General features: G+C 36.2%; 1 pseudogene; it reads left to right on the top strand.

Annotated features, from left to right (window-relative positions):
- Positions 1 to 2,726: 2,726 nt before the first annotated feature.
- Positions 2,727 to 20,076, top strand: part of LOC136154536 (ubiquitin carboxyl-terminal hydrolase 44-like) — a 35,492-nt pseudogene continuing 18,142 nt past the window's right edge.

Here is a 20,076-nt window from a genome sequence, read left to right as displayed (position 1 = left end):
TCTTAATATTAAGGAAATGAATCTCAGCTAGGATTATTTCTCTAACACACAAGCAAAATGTGAATATAAGGTTCTAAGAATGTTATAAGAGCTCAGAGAACCAAGAAACGTGAGGAATATGAACAAGTTGCAAGGATAGAAATGGCAGGAGAAGGGACCTGGAGAGGCTGTCTCAAGAAGACAGACTCTTAAGAGCTCTGTATGGCTTTCTATTCAGCCTGATCCCACATATCTTGTAAAAAAAAAAAAATGCAACCCATGTTCAAATTCTTCAGACTGGGTGGCTGAAAGCATTATTCTTTAACTGAGTGAAGGTAGCTGGGAAAGTCACACAAAGAAAAGAAAATCCAAGTATTTAAAAAGAATTTTTATATATATTTTAAGACCAGAAATGTTTTGTATTGTGTTATAGCCAATTAGCAATGCTGTAATAGTTTCAGGTTAACAAGAAAGCAAATTGGGATGAGCCTTCACAGGTTTTGAGACAATAATCACTATCAGCACTAAAAGGAAAAGATTTCTATGAACACTTCCTTTGAATGAAAACTAACCATCTTCAGTCTCAAGAGTGTCTTAAATATTTAAGTAACCTTATGTAAAGCTAATTTGCTTAGCAGCAGAGAGATTCATAAATCAACTGTGAACTAGAATCTTGTGTAGGTGAACATGTTCTGTCCCATAAAAGTTGCCTATTAGCTTTTTAAAATGTATTTATTTTAATTGAAGGATGATTAGCTTACAGTTTTGTGATGTCCTCTGTCACACATCAGTGTGAATTGGCCATCAGCACACATGTGACCTCTCCCTCATGAAACCCCTCCCACCTCCTTCCCTGAGCCATCTCTCTAGGTTGTTGCAGAACACTGACTTTGGGTTTTCTGCATCATAGATCAGACTCCCACTGGCTATCTATTTTACATATGGTAATGTATATGTTTCAATGCTCTTCTCTCAAATTATCCCACCCTCTTTTTCTCCCTTGTGTCTAAAAATCTGTTTTTATGTCTGCACCTGCTTTGTTGCCCTTTATAAAGAATAGTGAGCACTATCTTTCTAGATTCTATATCTATGCACTAATATATGATATTTGTCTTCTCTTTCTGACATACCTCATTCTGTGTAATAGGCTCTAGGATCATCCATCTCATTAGAAGTGACTCATGTGTTCCTTTTTGTAGGTGAGTAATATTCCACTGTGTATATGTACAACAACTTCCTTATCCATTCATCTCCCGATGGACATCTAGATTGCTTTCATGTTCTAGTTGTTGTAACTAGTGCTGCAGTGAACATTGGGGTACATGTGTGATTTTCAATTCTGAATTCCTCAGGGTATATGCCCAGTAGTGGGATTGCTGGGTCATTGGGTAGACTTATTCCTAGGTTTTTAAGGAATCTCCATACTGTTCTTCATAGTGATTGTATCAACCTTCCTGAGATCAGACTATACTACAAACCTACAGTCAACCAGACACTATAAAACAGACACAAAATCAGAAATATAGATCAATAGAACAAGATAGAAAGCCTGGAGATAAATCCATGTACCCATGAACAACTTATCTTTCAAAAAGGAGACAAAAAATATTCAATGGTGAAAAGAACCTCTTCAACAAGTACTACTAGGAAAACTGGTCAAATGTGTGTAAAGTCAATATGGAAATCAGGCTGATTATATCCTTTGCAGTCAAATATGGAAAAGCCCTATACAATAAGCAAAAACAAGATGGCCGATTGACTGTTGTTTCATGCAGTAGTGTCTGACTTTTTGAGACCCCGTGGACTGTAGCCTACCAGGATCCTCTCTCCATGGGATTCTCCAGGCAAAAATACTGGAGTGGCTTGCCATTTCCTTCTCCAGAGAGATCAATAACTACTTATTGCAAAATTCAGACTTAAATTGAAGAAAGCAGGGAAAATCAATAGGCCATTCAGGTATGACCTAAAAGAAATTCCTAACAATTATACAGTGGAAGTGACAAAAAAACTTCAAGGGATTAGATCTGATAGAGTGTCTGAAGAACTATGGATGGAGACTTGTAACATTGTGCAGGAGGCAGTGGTCAAAACTATGGACAAGAAAAAGAAATGCAAAAGGTAAAATGTTTGTCTGAGGAGGCCTTTCAAATAATTGAGAAAAGAAGAGAAGCAAAAGACAATGGAGAAAAGGGAAGATATACCCATCTGAATGCAGAGTTCCAAAGAACAGCAAGGAGAGGTAAGTGAACAATGCAAAGAAATAGAGGAAAGCAATATAATGGGAAAGACTAGAGATATCTTCAAGAAAATTAGAGATACCAAGGAAAAAATTCATGCAAAGATGGGCACAATAAAGGACAGAAGCAGAATGGACCTGAAAGGAGCAGAAGAGATTAAGAAGGAGTGATAAGAATATACAGAAAACTATACAAAAAAGGCCTTAATGTCCTGGATAACCATGATGGTGTGATCACTCACCTAGAGCCAGACATCTTGGAGTATGAAGTAAAGTGGACCTTAGGATGCCTCACGATGAACAAAGCTAGAGGAGGTGATGGAATTCCAGCTGAGCTATTTCAAATCCCAAAATATGATGCTGGTAAAGTGCTGCACTCTTATGTCAACAAATTTGGAAATCTCAGCAGTGGCCACAGGATTGGAATAGGTCAACTTTCATTCCAGTCTCAAAGAAATGGTTGGATGGCATCACTGACTCAATGGACATGAGTTTGACCAAGCTTGGGGTAATGGCGAAGGACAGAGAAGTCTGGGGTACTGCAGTCTATGGAGTCACAAAGAGTGAGACATGATTGAGCAACTGAACTACAACTATGTGCAAAATAATAAAGTTAGAATACTTCTGAACATCATACACAAAAATAAACTCAAAATGGGTTAAAGACCTAAACTTCAGACCTGAAGCCATACAACTCTTAGAGGAAAATATAGGCAGAACACTCTATAACATAAATCACAGCAAGATCCTCTATGACCCACCTCCAAGGGTAATGGAAATAAAAACAAAAATGAACAAATGGGACCTAATTAAACTTAAAAGCTTTTGGACAATGAAGAAAATTATAAGAAAGATGAAAAGTCAACCATCAGAATGGGAGAAAAAAATAGCAGTGAAACAACTGACAAAGAATTATTATTGTCCAAAATATACAAGCAGCCCTTGCACCTCAAGACTAGAAAAAAGAACAACCCAATCAAAAAGGCGGCAAAATACCTAAACAGCCTTTTTTTTTTTTTTTTTCAAAAAAGACATACAGATGGTTAATAAACACATGAAAAAATGCTCAACATCATTCATTATTAGAGAAACGCACATCAAAACTACAATGAGGTATCATCTCACACTGGCCAGAATGTCCATCATCAAAAACTCTACAAACAATAAACGCTGGATAGGGTGTGGAGAAAAGGGCACCTTCTTACACTGTTGGCAGGAATGCCCATTAGCTTTTACAAAAATAAATTATATTGTTGGCAAATACTTGATAGCAAAAATAAGGAAATGAGGAGTGTATACAGGCAGTATATGAAGAATTATATAGATCTGACTTCTCTCGGTCTGTCTGGTCAAGGCTATGGTTTTTCCAGTGGTCATGTATGGATGTGATATTTGGACTGTGAAGAAAGCTGAGCACCGAAAAATTGATGTTTTTGAACTATGGTGTTGGAGAAGACTCTTGATAGTCCCTTGGACTGCAAGGAGATCCAACCAGTCCATCCTAAAAGAGATAAGTCCTGAGTGTTCATTGGAAGGACTGATGCTGAAGCTGAAACTCCAGTACTTTGGCCACCTCATGCAAAGAGTTGACTCATTGGAAAAGACCCTGATGCTGGGAGGGATTGAGGGCAGGAGGAGAAGGGGAAAAACCGAGGATGAGATGGCTGGATGGCATAACCGACTCGATGGGCATGAGTTTGAGTAAACTCTGGGAGTTGGTGATGGACAGGGAGACCTGGCGTGCTGTGATTCATGGGGTGGCAAAGAGTCGGACACGACTGAGCAACTGAACTGAACTGAACTGACTTCTCTCCAGTTTTAGAAATCAAAGACTATGTTTGCTTTTAAAGTCAAATTCTTAACAATTAACTTCTGTGTTGTTGTTCAGTCAATAAGTTATGTCTGATTCTTTGTGACCCTATAGACTGCAGGATGCCAGACTGCCCTGTCCTTCACTATCTCTAAGAGTTTGCTCAGATTTATGTCCATTGAGTCATTCATCATATCTAACCATCTCATCTTTTATCACCCTCTTCCCCTTTGACCTTCAATCTTTCCAAGCTTTAGGGTCTTTTTCAATGAGTTGGCTCTTCAAATAAGGTGGACAAAATATTGGAGTTTCAGCATCAGTCCTTCCAATGAATACTCAGGCTTGATTTCCTTTAAGACTGAGTCGTTTGATCTCCTTGCAGTTCACGGGACTCTCAAGACTTTTCTCCAGCACCACAACCTGAAAGCATCAATTCTTTGGCACTCAGCCTTCTTTATGGTTCAGCTCTCACATCCGTATATAACTACTGGAAAATCCATAGCTTTAACTCTGTGGACTTTTGTCAGCAAAATGATGATGATCCTTTTTAATATGTTGTCTTGGATTGTCATAGATTTTCTTCCAAGGAGCAAGAATGCTTTAATTCCATGGCTACAGTCACCATCTGTGATTTTGGAGCCCAAGGAAACATATCATTGCTTCCACTTTTATCCCTTCTATTTGCCATGAAGTGATGGGGCTGGATGCCATGATCTTAGTATTTTGAGTGTTTAGTTTTAAGCCAACTTTTTCATTCTCTTCTTTCATCCTCATCAAGAGACTCTTCATTTCCTTTTCACTTTCTGCCATTAGAGTAGCATCATCTGCATATCTGAGGTTGTTGATATTTCTTCTGGCAGTCTTGATTCCAGCTTGTGGTTCATCCAGCCTGGCATTTCACATGATGTACTCTGCATATAAGCTAAATAAGCAGGGTGGCAATATACAGTCCTGTCCTACTCCCTTTCCCAATTTTGAACAATTCAGTTGTTCCATGTCCAGTTATAATTGTGTCCTTCTTGACCCACATACATGTTCCTTAGGAGACAAGTAAAGTTGTCTAGTATTCAATAATCTTCAAGAATTTTCAACAAGTGTTTCGATCCACACAGTCAAAATCTTTAGCATAGTCAATGAATCAGAAGTAGGTGTTTTTTCTAGAATTCCTTTGCCTTTGCCATGATCCAAGGAATATTAGCACTTTGATCTCTGATTCTTCTGCTTCTTTGAAATCCAATTTGTACATCTGGGAATTCTCAAGTCACACACATATTGCTGAAACCTAGCTTGAAGAATTTGATAAAAATCTTACTAGCATGCTAAATGTCTACAGTTGTTATGTAGTTTGAAAATCATTTGCCCTTCTTTGGGACTGGAATGAATACTGACCTTTCCCAGTCCTGTGACCACTGCCAAGTTTTCCAAATTTGCTGACATATTGAGAGCAGCACTTTATCAGCATCATCCTTTAGGACTTGAAATAGCTCAGTTGGAATTCCATCATATCCATTAGCTTTGTTCATTGTAATGCTTCCTAAGGACCACTGGACTTCACACTCCAGGCTGTCTTGTTATGGGTGAGTGACAAAGCTATCATGGTTATCTGCATCATTTAGAATTTTTTATAGTTCTGTATATTCTTGCCATCTCTTCTTAATCTGATCCTTACCATTTCTGTCTTTTATCATCCTTGCATGAAATATTCCCTTGTTATCTCCAATTTTCTTGAAGAAATCTCTAGTATTTCCCTTTCTGTTGCTTTCCTCAATTTCTTTGCATTGTTCAGTTAAGAAGAACTTTTTTTTTTTTTTAATCTCCCCTGCCTCTCTGGAACTCTGCATTCAGTTGGGTATATCTTTCCTTTTCTCCCTTGCCTTTCACTTCTCTTTTTTTTTTTACTCAGCTATTTGTAAATAGCTCAACAACTAGTGTGACTTCTTGCTTTTCTCTTACTTTGGTATGATTTTGGTCACTGCCTCCTATACAATGTTATGAATCTCTGTCCACAGTTCTTCAGGCATTCTGTCTACCAGATCTAATCCCTTGTATCAATTCATCTCCACTATATAATCATAAGGGATTTGATTTAGGTCATACCTGAATGGCCTAGTAGCTTTCCCGACTTCAATTTAAGCCTGTGTTTTGCAATAGGGAGCTCATGATCTGAGTAACAGTCAGCTCCAGGTCTTATCTTCATTCTTTCTGCTGACTGTATAGAGTTTCTCCTTCTTTGGCTACAAAAATGAAATCAATCTTATTTTGGTATCAAGTGATGTCCATGTGTAGAGTCATATCTTCTGTTATTGGAGAATGGTGTTTGCTATGACTAGCATGTTGTCTTGACAAAACTCTATTACCCTTTGCCCTGCTTCATATTATACCCCAAAGCCAAACTTGCCTGTTACTCCAGGCATCTCTTGACATTTTGCTTTTGCATTCCAATCGTCTGTGATGAAAAGAAGGGCTTCCATGGCAGTTCAGCTAATAAAGAATCTGCCTGAAATGCGGGAGAACCCTGTTCAATTCTGGGTCAGAAAGATCCCCTGGAGAAGAGATAGGCTACCCACTCCAGTATTCTTGGGCTTCCCAGGTGGCTCAGATGGTTAACACAAACAAACACACACACCAAAAAAAACCTGCTTGTAATGCAAGAGACTTGGGTTTGATCTCTAGGTTGGGAAGATTCCCTGGAGAATGGAATGGCAGCCCACTCCAGTATTCTTGCCTGAGGAATTCCCTGGACAGAGCAGTCTGACAGGCTACAGTCTATAGAGTTACCTAGAGTCAGACACGACTGGAGCAACTTAGCACTCCCTATAAAATCTTATAGGCCTTCATAGAACCAGTCAACTTCAGCTTCTTCATTAACAGTGGATTGGGCATAGACATGGATTAGTGTGACATTGAATGGTTTGCTTTGGAAGTAAACTGTGGTTTTTTGTTTTGTTTTGTTTTGTATTGCACCCAAGTTTTGCATTTCAGATTTGTTTTTTTTTTTTTTTTTAATTTAAAGTGAACTTTATTTTTTATTTTTTTTAAATTTTTTATTTTTTTGGGTTTTGTCATACACTGACATGAATCAGCCATGGAGTTACATGTATTCCCCATCCCAATCCCCCTCCCACCTCCCTCTCCACCCGATTCCTTTGGGTCTTCCCAGTGCGCCAGGCCCGAGCACTTGTCTCATGCATCCAACCTGGGCTGGTGATCTGTTTCACTATAGAGAAAATAATAGCAAATGAAGCAACAGACAAAGGATTAATCTCAAAAATATACAAGCGACTCCTGCAGCTCAATTCCAGAAAAATAAATGACCCAATCAAAAAATGGGCCAAAGAACTGAAAAGACATTTCTCCAAAGAATACATACAGATGGCTAACAAACAAATTTGTTTTTTGACTATGAGAGCGATTCCATTTCTTCTAAGGGATTCTTGCCCACAGTGGTAGATATAATGGTCATCTGAATTAAATTCAGCATTCCCACCCATTTTACTTCACTGATTCCTTTGTATTGCATAAAAATCTGGAATATTAGAGCAATAAATCAAGGTGGATTGGATGTGGTCAAGTGGTACATGGCAAGAGAAGGATACAAATGGATAAAATCTTTCAAACTTGTTTTGAACAGTTAGCCATTGGATGAAAAAAAGAACAATTTCAGAAAAAAATAATAACAAACAGAGAAGTGAAGAAAATATGGCAAGAATTCGAGTATTAATTTAAACCAGAATTAGAAAAGTTAACTCCAAGAAAGAATTTACATTTGCAAGGTCTATCTTGGTCCACCATAATAGAAATAGTTCCTGTTTAAGTATCACTATAAACCTCAGCAGCATCAGTAAATGATAAAGCAATATCTACCTCTGAAGACGTAAGATTTAAAAAGTCAGTGACTCCTTTGTCACTTTGAAGGCCAATAGTAATTCTTAGTGTAACCAGATTGAGGAATTTTAGAAATACTTGGCTATATGAATACTGTTCAAGTGTTGAGTCATTTACTTATTTGTTCCAATATTTTCAAAACTTGATCTGAACCAATGGCTGGCTATGACATCTAGTGATGAAACAAAATCATCTTATAAGCATCTTCCAATCACATACACAGTATATCAAATGAATGAATATCGAGAAAAAAGAAAAGGCTCTATTCAGTCCAGATATCCAACTTTATCATCAGGACTCCATAGTAGAGCATCAAAGAATAGAAAGATGGGACTTATTCAACCAAGACAGTCAAGTTGATAATACCTTTCTCTATATCACGAATTGCATGCTTTGTTCCAAGTCATGTGGTCTGGAAACTGGACCTTGGTCATATCATTTTGCTATACAATGCTCAGTATGGAGATTATTTCCTGATTTTCATGGTTATGCCCAACAAGATGCTCAAGAATTTCTTTGTGAGCCTTTGAATAAAATACAACATGAACTAGAGATAATTGTTAGCAGGTTACCACCATTTATTTCAACTTCTCAAAGTAAACTTATTAAACAGTTTCTGAATGTTGTAGCACCTTTATATATATATATATATGTACAGCTTCTTAGTCAGGTTAAATGTCTTGCATGTGACAACAAGTTGAATAATAGAGCCTTTCTGGAACTTGTTACTGGAATTTCAAGAAAGATACCAATGCAGTGGAAAAGATAATACTTCCCAGCCATGTCTTGTCACTGAAATGTTGGACAAGTTCACAGAAACTGAAGATTCAAAGGAAAAACCTTCATATAACCAAGGTAATTCGAAGTGTAGAAATTTTCCCTCAAAACCAGTTATGCTCATAGAATCTGCCAAACACTTTATGATTTGCAACTTACCTCAGGTTCTCAGAATACATCTCAAATGATTCAGGTGGTCAGGACATAAACATTGACAGAAGATTAGTATTTATATTGGTTTTGAAGAAATCTGAAACCTGGGACCCTAGTTTTGCAGGGAATATTTGAAATCCCTCAGACTAGAATGCTTTATCTATGGCTTAATAAACCATGGAAAAGAATTTGGCTCAGAACATTACACCACATACTGTTATAATTCTGAAGGAGGATACTGGATACACTACAATGATTCCAAGCTAAATATGTATATTAAGGATGAAGTATGCATGGCTCAAGCTTACATCTTGCTTTATAACAAGCGAGATACTGAGACTGGGGATTCTAAACTCTTGGCTCCAGAACTACTGTTTGGTAGTCAATATCCCAAAGAAGAAGCTGGTACATCTAATGAAATTATTTGTTGTTATTGTTCAGTTACTCTGTTGTGTCTGACTCTTTCTGACCCCATGGACTGCAGAACACAAGACTTCCCTGTCCTTCACAATATCCTGGAGTTTGCTCAAACTCATGTCCATTGAATAGGTGATGCCATTCAAACATCTCATTCTGTCATCCCTTTCTCCTCCTGCTTTCAGTCTTTCCCAGCATCAGGGCCTTTTCCAATGAGTTGGCTCTTTGCATCAGGTGGCCAAAGTATTGGAGCTTCAGCTTCAGCATCAATCCTTCCAGTGAATATTCAGGGTTGATTTCCTTTAGGATTGACTGGTTTTATCTCCTTGCTGTCCAAGCGACTCTCAGGAGTTTTCTCCAGCACCACAGTTTGAAAGCATCATTTCTTCAGCCATCAGCCTTCTTTATGGTTCAACTCTTACATTGAGACACAACTGCTGGAAAAATCAAAGCTTTGACTGTATGGAATTTTGTTAGCAAACTGATGTCCTTGCTCCTTAATACATTATACAGGTTTGTTATAGGCTTCTTTCTAAGGAACAAGTGCCCTTTGATTTTATGGCTGCAGTCACCATTCACAGAGATTTTGGAGCCCAAGAAAATAAAATCTGTCAGTTTCCATTTTTTCCCCTTGTATTTTCCATGAAGTGATGGGACAGAATTCCATGACTTAAGTTTTTTGAATGGTAAGTTTTAAGCCAGCTTTTTTATTCTCCTCCTTCACCCTCATCAAGAGGCTTTTTAGTTCCTCTTTGCTTCCTGTCATTAGAAAGGTATCATCTGCATATCTGAGGTTGTTATTATTTCTCCCAGAAATCTTGATTCCAGCCTGTGATTCATACAACCCAGCACTTTGCATGATGTACTCTACATAGAGGTGGCTTCCCTGGTGGCTCAGTGGTAAGGAACCCACCTGGTAAGGCAGGAGAAGTAAGAGACCCAGTTTCAATCCATGGGTCAGGAAGATCCCCTGGAGAGGGGAATGGCAACCCACTCCAGTATTCTTGCCTAGAGAATCCCATGGACACAGGAGTCTTGCACACTACAGTCTTTGAGGTCACAAACAGCCAGACATCACTGAAGTGACTGAGCATGCAAACACTCTGCATAGAAGTTAAATAATCAGGGTGACAATATGCAGCCTTGTCATACTCCTTTCGCAATGTTAATCTAGTCAGTTGTTCCATGCTCATTTCTAACTTGCTTCTTTACCTGCATACAGCTTTCTCAGGAGACAGGAAAAGTGATCTTCTATTTCCATGGTATTTTTTACAGAACTAGAACAACAACCAAAAAAAATCACAATTTGTATGGAAACACAAAAGACCCTGAGTAGCCAAGGCAATCTTGGGAAAGAATAATGGAGCTGGAATAGTCAACCTGCCTAACTTCAGACTATACTACAAAGCTACAGTCATCTATACAGTATGGTACTTGCACAAAAACAAATGTAGATCAATGGAACAACATAGAAAGTCCAGAGATAAACTCGTTCACCTACGGGTAACTTATTTTTGACAAAGGAGGTAATAATATACAATGAAGAAAAGATAGTCTCTTCAATAAATGGTTCTGGGAAAACTGGACAGTTATGTGTAAAAGAATGAAATTAGAACACCTCTTAACACAATACTCAATGATGAAATAAAAATGGATTAAAGACTTGAATGTAAGACCAGAAACTATGAAACTCTTAGAGGAAAACATAAGCAAAATACACTTTGACATAAATCACAGCAAGATCCTCTATGGCCGATCTCCTAGATTAATAGAAATAAAAACAAAAATAGGCAAATAGGATCTAATTAAACTTAAAAGCTTTTGCACACTGAAAGAAATTATAAACAAAGTGAAAAATCAGCCCTCAGAATGGGTGGAAATAATAGCAAATGAAACAACTGACAAACGGTTAATCTCCAAAATATACAAGCAGCTCATGCATCTCAATGCCAGAAAAACAAACAACCCAGTCAAAAAGTGAGTAGAAGACCTAAACAGATATTTCTCCAAGAAGATATACAGATGAATAAAAAACACATCAAAAGATGCTCAACGTCACTCATTATTAAGGAAAGCATATCAAAATTACCATCAGGTATCACCTCACACCAATCACCAGGTCTATCATCAAAAAATCTACAAACACTAAATGCTGGAAAGGGTGTAGACAAAATGGAACCCTCTTGCACTGTTTGTGGGAATATAAACTGATACAGCCGCTATGGAAGACAGCATGGAGATTCTTTAATAAACTAGAAATAAAACTACCGTATGATCCAGCAATCCCACTAGTGGGCATGTGCCCTGAGGAAATCATAATTGGAAAAAACATATGGATCTCAATGTTCATTTCATCACTATTTATAATAGCTAGGACATGGAAGCAACTTAGATGTACATCAACAGATGAATGAACAAACTGTGGTACATATACACAAGGTAATATTATTCAGCCATGAAAAGGAACACATTTGACTTATTTATAATGAGGTGGATGAAACTAGATCCTATTATACAGAGTAAAGAAATCAGAAAGAGAAAGACAAATATTGCATGTTAATGCTAATATATAGAATCTAGAAAAATGGTGTTGATGAACTTATCTACAGAGCAGCAAAAGAAACACAAGCTTATAGAACAGACCTGTGAACATAGTTGGGGAAAGAGACTCTGTGATGGGTAGAATTGAAAGAATAGCAATGAAACATTTACATTACAATATGTAAAATTAAATAGCTATTGGAAATTTACTGTATGATGCAGTTAGCTCAATTCCAGTGCTCTGTGACAACCTAGAAAGTGTTGGATGTGATGGGAAGTGAGAGGGAGGTTCAAGAAGTAAGAAACATATGCATACCTATGGGTATTTCATGTTGATATATGGCAGAAACCAACACAATATTGGAAAACAATTATCCCTCAATGAAAAATTAACAAATTTTTAAAAAGAGAGTCATTTTCAGAAAGCAGAGCTATACATGTGACTGAATCAACAACTTTGGTGCCAAGAAAAATCCCAGAAAGAGCTTCCTATCCCTGAGGACTTGACTACAGTCCAATTTGATTTTCATTCTATAACCAGCCCATATGCCAAGAAACCCCTGAAAAGGCACACACACCCATGTGTCAGGTAAATAGACCTCAGTCTTGGCTGTGGATCCTGAAACGACTCATGAACCAGCTCTAAGTCCTCTCAGGCACATACCAGGACCTCTTGGAAACACTAACTTGGACAGTCACCAATGGACCAAGGAAATTTTGTGGATATCCAGGAGTCCAGTAGAAAAGTTTCAGAACATCTTCAGAGGAAAAACATCTCAACTGAAGCAATTGAATAGGATAAGAGGAAGAGTTCAACTTATACCCCAAAGCCAAGAGAGATTGTTTTCAACCCATAATTTTACCTGTAGAGGAAAGTGAAAGCATGTAAGTTAACATTTTTATCTCCAGGTATACAGGATCTTGGCAAAGAGGCCCACTTCTTCTAGTCATGTCCAGAATACTCAAGTGTGCTGCACAACTGAAAGGTGAGAAGGGGCTGTAAGAGTGGAGGATAGGGTTCTTAGAATGTATCAAAAAGATGCATATTCTACTAACCACATCATGAACACCATCAAGAACCCCACCCATGGACCACTGGGGCCTTTTCAACTACAAGATCCCCCAGTTTGTCCAAGTATACTCTCAGCACTGAAGCTGTTTTCCCTACAAACACCCTCAGTCCATGGCCAGCATCTTGGGCATACTTTGTATGTGCTTTTGCAGATGGCTTGTGAGCATGCACAAAAAGCTGACCCAAATATGATGGCATAGGAGAAACAAACAAAAAAGTGAACATCCAGCACTTTCCTAAGGAAAGTAAAAAAGGAAAATGTAACCATTCATCCCAGATTAGAAAGATCAAAATAAGGCATACAGTATTAAGAATAAAGAATTTTACCACAAAAGACAGCAGTAACAGTGAAGCAGGTGTATACATAAAAAAGAACTGTGCATGCATGCTAAGTCACTTCAGTCATGTCTGACTCTTTGTGACCCCATTGACGATAGCCCATCATGCTCCTCTCTCCATGGAGATTCTCTAGGCAAGAATACTGGAGTGCGTTGCCAAACTCTTCTCCAGGGGATCTACCCGACCCAGGGATTGAACCTGGATCTCCTGCACTTGTAGGCAGGCTCTTTACCACTTCGCACCACCTGGGAAGCCCATAAAAGAACAGAAAACCTCACAAGATCCATAGCATGATTGATGGAAGGTATTTCACTCCTAAAGTAAATCAATAAAGACCTGAGGAGGTGACAGCTTCTTCAAATATGCAAACAGCAAAATAACAGTTCAAGGAACATTAAAAACTTAAGGAACATGGCACTGCCGAAGGATCACATTATTTTCCAATAACCAGTCTCAAAGACATGAAGATCTGTGATTTATCTGATAAATAATTAAAAATAGTTGTTGTAGGGAAGTTCAGAGAGATTTAAAAACAAACACATGAACGAACCACCACCACCACAACAACAAAACAAATAGAAATGCAATTCAATGTACTCAGGAAAATACTGCATAAACAAAGTGAGAAGTTTAACAGAGAGACAGAAATTATTAAAATGCCAAATAGAAGTCCTAGTGTTGAAGAATACAATGAATGAAATGAAAAATGCAATAGAATAAAATAAATAAATAAAGCAGAAGAAAAAAGGATGCAGAAGACAAAACCTTTGAAAAAATCCAATCAGAAGAACAAAGGGGAGAAAAAGAAATGAGTACAAAAAGCTGAAATGAAATATGAGATACCATTTAAAAAATCCTCTATACATTCCTGGATTCCTAGAAAGAGAAGAGAGGCAGAAAGCAACATAAAACAATTTTGAAAATAATTAAATTAAAAAAGAGGGGATATATAAATATATGTATATGTATGTATATGTATATATATATTCATATACATGTATATACATATGTATATGTGCATATATTTATGTATATATGTGTGCATATGTATATACATACATACAACTAATTCACATTGCTGTACAGCAGAAACTAACAGAACATTGTAAAGCAAATATATTTCAATAAAATTAATAAATAAAATAAAGAATGATTAATAGCCAGCCTCACCCACCAATTCCCTGTGAAAGCCTCACAGCTGGTCTGGGGACCAGACCTTCCCACTAACACCCAGCAGGAACTGTGGCCAGGCCTTGAAGGTGGTCCCAGAGGCAGCATCAGACCAGTGCCCTGCAGCAGCCATGGCCCCAGTATAAAAGGAGAGTGCAGACAGCCCACAAAGTGGAAAACCCTTGAGTGACTGACCCTGATGGTAACAAGAAATTTTGCTTTGGATCCCTACAAAATATTTGCTAAGTAAGACTACATCTTCAAGACTGGAAGAGATAGTTGATATATCTAATACATGCAAACAAGCCCAACGAATTAAGTAAAATGAGGAGACAGAGGAACATGTTCCAAGAACAAGACAAAATTGCTGAAAAAAAACTAAAAAAATTGAGATAAGGAACCTATTTGATAAGAAATTTTATATAATGGTCATAAAATCCTTACTGATCTTGGGAGAAGAAAGAATTAACACAGTGAGAACTTCAACATAAGGGTATAAAATATGAGAAAGTATCACACAGAAGTTATAACTGTGCTATAAAACACTCTAGAAGGGTTCAACAGAAAACTGGTTGAAGTATAAAAACAAATAATTAAGCTGGAAGACTTAGTAAAAATAAAATAGAAAAAATAGTACTCACCCAGACAGAGCAGCAAAATATTTAAAACAGAAATAAAAAGTGAAGATACTTTAAGGGACTGTTGGGACTACATTATAATTAAAATGGTAAAATGTAAATACATTAAATTCACTAATCCAAAAGACATGGAATGGCTTAATGGATTAAAAATAAAGGTTGGACACATTTATATGTCCCATACAAGACATATACATCAGAGGAAACGATGCACAGACTGAAAGTGAAGAATTGAAAAGATACTTTATGCAAATAAAAATGAAAAGAAAGTTAGAATATCTGTACCATATGAAGCAAAATAGACTTTGAAACAAAAACTTTAATAAAAGACAATCAAGAGTATAATATAGTGATAAAAAGGTCAATGTAGCAAGACATAAAGTTTATAAGTGTATATACACTCAATAAAGGAGCAACAAAATATCTAAGGCAAATATGAATGGATTTAAAGGGAGAAACTGAAAACAATACAATGCAGTAGCAGACATTATCACCCCACTTATATCAATGGATAGATCATCGAGACAGAAAATCAAAATGGATATATTGGCCTTATATGATGTATTAGACTGGAGGAACTTGAAAGATATTTACAGAATATGCTATTCAAAAGCATCAGAATACACACCATTCTCAAAAGCACATGGAGCATTCTCCAGGATAGATTATAAGTTAAGACTCAAAACAAGTATCAACGAATTCAAGAAGAGTGAAATTAAATCAAGCATCTTCTGACCACAATGCTACGAACCTAGAAATCAATCACACACTAAAAAAAAAAAAAAAAAGAAAAGACTCAAAAATATGGAAATTAAACACGTTACTGAACAACCAATGAATGATCAAGAAATTCAAAGGAGAAGTTTTTAAAATGCCTCGATAAAAATGAAGATAGGAATAAGACATATCAAAATCTATGAGATGAAATAAAAGTGGTTCTAAGAGGATGTTAATAACAATATGGGCCTACCTCACTAAACAAACAAAAAAATCCAAATAAACTTTTCAAAGTTACACCTAAAGGAACTAGAAAAACAAAAACAAAGGCCAAAATTAGTAGAAGAAAGGAGATAATAAAGTTTACATCATAAATAAATACACTAAAAACAATTAAAAAGATCAACAAAGCCTAAGGTCTGATTCTTTATAAAGATAAAATAAACAAATATTTGACTAGACTTACCAGAGAGAGAGAGAGGATGCAAATAAATATAATAAAAATGAAAGAAGATATATTATATTTGATACCACAGAAATATAAAAGATAAGAAACATAAAGATATGAAGAATATTACACCAACAAATAACATAACTGAGAAGAAATTGATAAATTACTAGAAAAATACATTTTTTCCCAAGACTGAACCATGAAGAAATAAATATCTGAACAGACTGATTACTAGTCAGGAGATTAAACCATTAATCAGAAATCTTCCAGCAAACGGAAGTCCAAGAGCAAACAGCTTTACTTATAAATTCGGCAAAACATTCAAAGAAGATTTAATATCTATCCTTCTCATGCTCATCTAAAAGATGAAGAGAAGGAAAATTTTCATAAAATATTTTATGAAGCCAATAGTACCCTGACACCAAAATCAGGCAAGAACTGTACAAAAAAAAGAAAATTACAGATCAGTATCCTTGGTAAACATAAAAGTAAAAATCCTCAACAAAAATTAGCTAACTGAATTAAATGATGCATTAAAAGATCATATACCATGATCAAGTGGGACTTGTTGCAGGGGCGCAAATATGATCTGACATTTGCAAATTGATAAATATGCTATCCACATTAAGAAATGAAAGGTAAAACCATCTGATCAGCTCAAAAGATGCAAAAAATATCTTGCAAGATTCAATGCACATTTCTGATAAAAACTTCTCAGTGAAATGGATGTAAAAGAAAGTAGTAAAGCAAAGTAGTAAATCACATATATGACAAACCCACAGCTAACATACTCAACAGTGAAAATCTGTGTTATACCTCTGAAATCTGGAACATGAAAAGAATGCTCACTTTCATCATTTTCATTCAACATAGTACTAGAAATATTTTTCAGAGTAATTAGGCAAGAAAATAACATAAAAATTATTCAAATTGCAAAGGAAGAAATAAAGCAGTCACTATTTGCATATGACATAATTTTATAGAGAATATCCTGATGACTCCACCAAAAAACTATTAGAAAAATAAATAATACAGTAAGATCATATGGCACAAAATCTAGAAGCTTCTCACATGTATAAACATTACCAAAAATCTAATAGAGTGAAAACGTAAGAAAACAATTCCATTTACATTTAAAGCAAAAATAATAAAACAACAAAAATAATAAAATACCTAGGAATAAATATATAAAAATTAATTTTATAAATAGATTATTTACAATAAATAAATTTATACATTTAAAATAAAGGACTTCTCAGGTGGCTCAAATGGTAAAGAATGCTTTTGCCACTGCAGAAGATGCTAACAGGAGAGATGAGTTCTACCCCTGGGTCAGGATGATCCCCTGGTGGTGGCATTGGCAATCCACTTCAGTACTGTTGTCTGTAAAATGCCATAGATAGTGGAGTCTTGGGGATTACAGTCCATGGGGTTGCAAAGAGTTATACATGACTTAACGAATGTGTGTGCACACAGAAATTTAACCAAAAATGTGAAACATTTACACCCTGAAAACTAGGAGGCATTGTTGAAAGAAGACCCCTGTATATGCTGTCTACAAGAGACCCATCTCAAACCAAGGGACACATACAGACTTAAAGTGAAAGGCTGGAAAAAGATATTTCATGCAGATGGAGACCAAAAGAAAGCAAGAATAGCAATACTCACATCAGAGAAAAAATAAAGAAATTTTGAAATAAAGACTGTGAAAAGAGACTAAGAAGTACGTTACATAATGATCAAAGGATCAATCGAAGAAGAAGATATAGCAATTATAAATGTATATGCACCCAACAAAGGAGCACCTCAATATGTAAGGCAAATGCTAACAAGTATGAAAGGGGAAATTAACAGTAACACAATAATAGTGGGAGACTTTAATACCCCACTCACACCTACGGATAGATCAACCAAACAAAATTAACAAGGAAGCACAATCTTTAAATGATCCTATGGACCAGTTAGACCTAGTTGTATCTATAGGACATTTCACCCCAAAGCAATGAATTTCACCTTTTTCTCCTATGCACACATAACATACTCCAGGATAGATCACATCCTAGGTCATAAATCTAGCCTTGGAAAATTCAAAAAGAAAAAAAAAATAAGAAATTATTTCAAGCATCTTTTCTGACCACAATCAAGTAAGATTACATATCAACTACAGGAAACAATATATTAAAAATACAAACACATGGAGGCTAAACAACACACTTCTGAATAACCAACATAACAAAGAAGAAATCAAAAAGGAAATCAAAGTATGCATAGAAACGAATGAAAATGAAAACACAACAACCCAAAACCTATGGGATTCACTAAAAGCAGTGCTAAGGGAAAGGTTCATAGCAATACAAGTTCACCTCAAGAAACAAGAGGAAAATCAAATAAATAACCTAACTTTACACGTAAAGCCAACCCACTCCAGTATTCTTTCCCGGAGAGCCCCAAGGATGGAGGAGCCTGGTGGGCTGCTGTTCATGGGGTCACACAGAATTGGACACAACTGAAGTGACTTAGCAGCAGTAGCAGCAGCACACCTAAAGCAACGAGAGAAAGAAGAAAGGAAGAACCACAGGATTAGTAAAAGGAAAGAAATCATAAAAGTTAGGGCAGAAATAAATGAAAAAGAAACACAAGAGACTATAGCAAAAATCAATAATATTAAAATCTGGTTCTCTGAGAAGATAAATAAAATAGACAAATCATCTCCCAGAAAAAAGGGAGAAGAATCAAATCAACAAAATTAGAAATGAAAATGGAAAAATCACAACAGATAACACAGAAATATAAAGGACCATAAAAGACTACTATCAACAACTATATGACAATAAAATGGACAACTTTGAAGAAATGGATGAATTCTTAGAAAAGTATAACCTTCCAAAATTGAGCCATGAAGAAACAGAAAATCATAACAGACCCATCACAAGCATGGAAATAGAAACTGTAATCAAAAATCTTCCAGCAAACAAAAGCCCAGGACCAGATGGCTTCACAGCTGAATTCTACCAAAAATTTAGGGAAGAGCTAACACCTACACTACTCAAACTCTTCCAGAATATTGCAGAGGAAGGTAAACTCCTAAACTCATTATATGAGGCCACCATCACCCTAATACCAAATCCAGACAAAGATGCCACAAAAAAAAGAAAAGCACACTCCCATATCATTAATGAACATAGATGCAAAAATCCTCACCAAAATTCTAGCAAATAGAAACTGATGACATATTAAAAATATCACACACCGTGGCCAAATGGGCTTTATCCCTGGGGTGCAAGGATAATTCAATATTCACAAATCAGTCAATGTGATACACCACATTAAAAAACTGAAAGATAGAACCCGTATGATTATCTCAATAGATTCAGAGAAAGCCTTTGACAAAATTCACCACCCAATTATGACCAAAACCCTCAGGAAAGTAGGCATAGAAGGAAAATACCTCAACATAATAAAAGCCATATATTATAAACCGACAGCAAATATTATCCTCAATAACAAAACAAAATGAAAACATTTCCCCTAAGGTCAGGAAGAAGAAAAGTGTGCCTACTCTCACCACTCCTATTCAACAGAAGTTTTAGGCAGAGTGATCAGAGAAGAAAAAGAAAGAAAAGAAATACAGGTCAGAAAAGAAGTATAACTCTCACTATTTACAGATGAAAGAATCCTATGCATAGAAAAGACACCACGAGAAAATTACTACAGCTAATCAATGAATATAATAACAGTTACAGGATATGCAATTAACACACAGAAATACCTTGTGTTCCTATACACTAACAATGAGAAAACAGAAAGAGAAAGTAAGGAAAAAATTCCATTCACCACTGAGAAAAAGAATAAATTACTTAGGAATAAATCTACCTAAAGACACACAAGATC

This window comes from Muntiacus reevesi, chromosome X (assembly GCF_963930625.1).
Source record: "Muntiacus reevesi chromosome X, mMunRee1.1, whole genome shotgun sequence".
NCBI classification, from domain to species: domain Eukaryota; kingdom Metazoa; phylum Chordata; class Mammalia; order Artiodactyla; family Cervidae; genus Muntiacus; species Muntiacus reevesi.
The sequence above is the reverse complement of the archived record's forward strand: the minus strand, read 5'-3'. Positions and strand labels throughout refer to the sequence as shown.